Source organism: Carlito syrichta, unplaced genomic scaffold (assembly GCF_000164805.1).
Source record: "Carlito syrichta isolate Samal-C Ts95f unplaced genomic scaffold, Tarsius_syrichta-2.0.1 Scaffold305857, whole genome shotgun sequence".
Taxonomy (NCBI): domain Eukaryota; kingdom Metazoa; phylum Chordata; class Mammalia; order Primates; family Tarsiidae; genus Carlito; species Carlito syrichta.
Genome location: NW_007249953.1, coordinates 403,941 through 409,255, shown reverse-complemented (window position 1 = coordinate 409,255; position 5,315 = coordinate 403,941).

Below are 5,315 nucleotides of genomic sequence, written 5' to 3'. Positions count from 1 at the left end.
CAGTCTAGAAGTGTTCCCTTTTTGCCACATCCTCTCCAGCATCTGTTATTTTTTTGAGTTACTGATGATGGCCATTCTGATTCTCAATGTAGTTTTAATTTTTATCTCCTTGATGACTAGTGAGACAGAACATTTTTTTCATGTATCTGTTGTCTTCTGTATATCTTCTTTTGAGAAGTGTCTATTCATATCTTTTGCCCATTTGTAATGGGGCTGTTAGATTTTTTCTTTTCAGCACGCTTGAGTTCCTTGTAGATCCTTGATGTAGATGCCTTTGTCAGACATAGAGTTGTCAAATATTTTTTCCCAGTCTGTGGACTGTCTCCCTGCTCTCTTGATGGTTTCTCTGACTTTTCAGAAGCTTGTCAGTTTAATGAGGTCCCACTTGTCTATCCCTCGAACACCTAGGCATAGGTGAAACATACCTCAAAATAGTAAAAGCCATCTATGAGAAACCCACAGCCAGCGTACTCCTAAACAGACAAAAATTGGAGCTATTTCCCCTGAAAACTGGAACAAGACAAGGATGCCCACTCTTACCCCTCCTGTTCAATATAGTTTTGGAAGTCCTGGCTAGAGCAATCAGAAAAGAGAAGGCTGTCAGGGGTATCCAAATAGGAAAAGAGGAAGTCAATTTATCTCTCTTTGTAGACAACATGACTGTAAACCTTGAAAACCCAAGAGAATCTGTCAAAAACCTCCTTGCACTGATAAAGGACTTTGACAAAGTCTCAGGATATGAAATAAATGTGCAACAGATGATCACATTTCTTTACACCAATAATAAACAAACAGAAACCCAAATAAAAAGTGCAATCCCATTCACAATAGCCACAAAAAAATGAAACACCTTGACATCTTCCTAACCAGAGATGTAAAACACTTTTACAATGAAAACTACAAAGCACTGCTCAAAGAAATCAAAGATGCCATAAACAAGTGGAAAAATATCCCATGCTCATGGATTGGAAGAATCAACATTGTTAAGATGGCCATTGTACCTAAGGCAATCTACAGATTAACACAATACCCATCCCATTACCAGCAACATTCTTCTCAGAATGTTCCTAGAAACAATAATGTTCCTAGAAACAATAATACAGGAATTCATATGGAAACATAAATGACCAAGAATAGCCAGAACAATCCTCAGCAAACAAACAAACAAACAAACACCAAAACAGGAGGTATCACACTACCAGACTTTAAACTTTACTATAAATCTACAATAATCAAAACAGCCTGGTATTTGTACAAGAACAGGTATATAGACCAATGGAATAGAATTGAGATTCCAGAAGCAAAACCTTAATTTCTTAACCAACTCATCTTCAACAAAGCCTCCACCACCCACCACTAGGAAGATGAGAACCTATTCAGTAGATGGTGCTAGGAAAACTGGCTGACCACACGCAGAAGATTCAGACAGGACCCCTATCTATTCCCATACACAAAAATTAACTCTAAATGGATCAGAGAACTAAATGTAAAACCTCAAACCATAAGAACCTTTAAAACTGCAGGAGACATGCTTATGGAAGTTGAAACTGGCAACCAATACCTGAGCAAAACCCGAAATGCACAGACCATAAGAGATAAGACTTATCAATTCTTAATTCTTAAAATTTTCTCTGCTTATCAATTATAATAAAAACTACACTTAAAGTTTCTGCCCCTTGGAATTTTTTAATAGAGCATTTTTAGGTTCATAGCAAAATTGAGGGAAAAATAAGAAGATTATCCATACACTTCCTACCCCTACACATGCACAGCACCCCGCTTTGTCAATATCCCCCACCACAGTGGTACATTTGCTACAACTGATGAATTTGCCTTGATATATCATTAACACACAAAATCCATAGTTTAAACCGGGCTTCACTCTTGGGATCCTCTGGAGTTTTATCTTAATTATTCAGACATTATGTTCTAAGCTGACGAAACAAAGTTTATCAAATATTATCTCTCATCAAATTTTAGTGTGGCACTGTTGAAACTTACTCAGATACAAGGTAGAACATTTTGTTGAAATATTTGTCACTTCCTGATTGTTTTGACTCTTAGACAAGAACAATTTGTTAGACATCTGTCTCATTACTTCTAGGTCGTAAGAAACACACAGGATGTTTGCAATGCACTGGCACTGATGCTGTCTTAATCTGAAACAATGCTATGTTTTAAGTTTCAGCAAGCGGATATCTCCTGGGTTTACTCTCAAGCTCCTGGTTGGAATGATTTTATACTTTAGCTCTCAGTGGGAATCCACCTCCAACTCCCTGGTTGAATTGCTTTGCCACATTAGGGGCCAATCAGCAGAAACTGTTTATCTCTCAGAAGAGTATGAGCTGTTGTTTCCCAACACACTTAGCACTCCCTTTTCAGGGACACAAAATGTCATTTTCCGTAAGTAATTTCCATGGAATTGCTGGTGCAAGATAGCTGATAACAAGGATGAGATGGCTGCAATGAAATGTTGTTAATATAAAATTTGATAGCCTATCCTTAACTTGCACAAACAGGGGTGACAGAAGCAACACCAGAGAAAGGGAAGAACCACATTAGGGAGATAAAAATTCTGAGGAGTTATTCTCTAGAAATACATCTCAGATACAGAGAAAGAGATGAGGTGGCGCAACATTGATTGATAAAACACACAAAGATAGCATCTCTTAAAAGTGACTGAGCTACTTGGAAAGCTGAGGTGGAAGGATAGCCTGAGTTCAGCAGGTCGACTCTGGGGTGACTGTGAGAGTGCCACTGCACTCCAACCTGGGTGACAGAGTGAGACTCTGACTCAAAAAAAAAAAAAAAGTGACTAAGGCTGTGAGTATGAGAGGCAGATTTGAAATGAAATCAGAAAATTAAGACATATACAGAGAGGATAGAGCTTTCTAATGTCTGAAGTTGCTAGCCATGCTTGAGGTTAAGGGGAAACTGGCTACAGAGACCAGTAAGAAAGGTGAACTCAAGTGTTTCCACCAAGTCAATGACCATGAGACAGATGGAAGACAGTCAGAAGGTCAGGAATACAGAGGTTTGGGAAACTTTAGTCACTGTATTTCCATTTATTGGCTGGCCACTGTGTGTTATCAGCATCTTTCTGATAGCCTTGTAGTAAATGGTAAAGAGAGGGAGACTCGGGTCATGCCTTTCCCATCCTTCAGAGATCCTAGGGTGCTGAGAATGGCAAGCTTGCCAGAAAACTAGTAGCAGCACACATCTATCAGTACCTGCCACAGAAAGGCACTTTACCAAGGAATGTGCATCTCCAGCAGAGCCCAGAAAGAAGGTATTATCATCATTATATTACAAATGAGGAAACTGACATTCACAGAAGCAATGGAACTTAGCAAATCTGGGATATGGGTCTTGTTCTTTACAACTTCAGAATACACCTACAACTGAAAAATCTGTCCTTTCCTACTTGTGTAAAATACTCAAGGAAGGTGTCCTCAACTCTTATTATATGAAAATGGTACAAGAATACACAGTTATGTGTTTCTTGCTTCTTTGCCTTGGTTTATGGCGCTTTGTTGGAGGGATGGCCTTTGGTTGGGATGGTTGGGTCAGAGGAATTATTTCCAGACCAAGCAGAGCTCCCAGAGAGGCACAGCCTGGAGGCATTACAGACAGCAGCAGCACACACATCCACAGGTAGAAGCATAGCCATCAGAGCCCAGTCCAGCTCGTTTGTGAACTTCTAGAAGCCTAGAAGTTTGGGTATAGCCCAGGAACAAGAGTTGTCCAGAAAGGTGCAGATAAGGCAGCAACAAGCAGTACTGGGGGTGTCTCAGGCTTGAGACCAAGAACCTCATTCCCAGGGTGCTAGGCTTTAAATGCAGTTAGGGGGAAGCACTCACTGCACAGTGTTGGGGAAGGGGTGATGGTCTGAAGGAAGCAAAGACATCAGAAGAAACCACACCATGAGTGTGCATTCTGGATGCTATTTTCCAAAATATGCTAGTTCCTGCTGCCCACCCTCAACATTTTGAAATTCAGCAGAACCAACATTATTGGCAAACATTTGCTGCTGACTCCTTAGGAGGATATTTTGTTATCTTATCAACCCAGCTGACTCAGAGAAACATACGTCAAAGAGGGGTGAGAGTATAGCTTCAGTGGAATCTGGGATGTTCTTCCATCTGGGATTATGATTCTAGAATGACACGATGCATGTTGATATAACCCATTGCTAGGCTTTGTTATGGGATTCCCCCCTCCAGCCATTTCCCAAGCTCACCTCCGCAGCCATCATCCTAGGACTCTAGGTGACTCTAGGTATCTTGGATACTCCTCATCCTAGAAGTATCCTGTGATCCTCAGCCTTCCCTGACTCTCTGTGCAGTACTCTTGGTCATTTAATGGCACAGACTCTGCAGAAGACATCCCTGTGCGGTTCTGAGGTGGTCTGGACCACTCCCATCCCATTATTTCTCTAGTTACTAGAGCTTGTGGGCAATCTATTTATAGAAAACAAATTCATGGAGTTTGCAGGGTTTAAGAAGTAAATCCTAGCAGGACAAAGAGTCTGCAAGAGTAGTTAATAGATGACTAAAAGCAAGTCCATTAATAGATTTCATCAGAAAATCTATTAACCTTAAATCCCATGTCCCTCCTAAGCCTGGCAGTGGGTTATACTATTTTAGGTCATTAGCTGCCTCATGCAGCCAAAATCCATGTGGAAGTCCAGTGATTCCAGACCATTATGAGCACATCACAGTGAGGGAAGAACCACACTGGCAAACGTGGCACTGCCAAAAGGCCTGTCCATTGGGAACAGACTGCCTGATACCTGTGCGTCACCCAGCAGAAATGAGACCCACTCATATTGTGAGACCAGTGCTGAAACCAGTGTGAGTTGCCCTCTGGGGACCCTTTGACCTTTGGCCAGCTGTTCCTAACACTCCTGAGCTTCCAAAAGTGGAGGTGATGATGCTACAGAAATGAAAGCTTCTGCAGAAATATACAGTAGCTCAAACTCACCATGTTACAAGCTGGTACATGTTCATGGCATAAATTCACTAGTGTCTGCTGGACAAGTCCCTATCATTCTATGCAGGTGGTGACCAGAAGGGACATGGGATTTAAGGTTAAGCCCAGAGTAGATAGAGCTCCCAATAACCCTTGATTTCTATGTTATATGCCTCATGTTCACAGTTGGGGGACTCAGGAGAAACCACCATGTCAAGGCAATGGCACCCTGTGGGTAAGGTTACATGGCGGGGGGACATCCTAGGGCAGGGACAGGATGGCCGTGGACTGAGGAGTAGCCGGGTGGAAGTGCCAGTGAGATCCAGTGGAGGGAACTCCAAGCA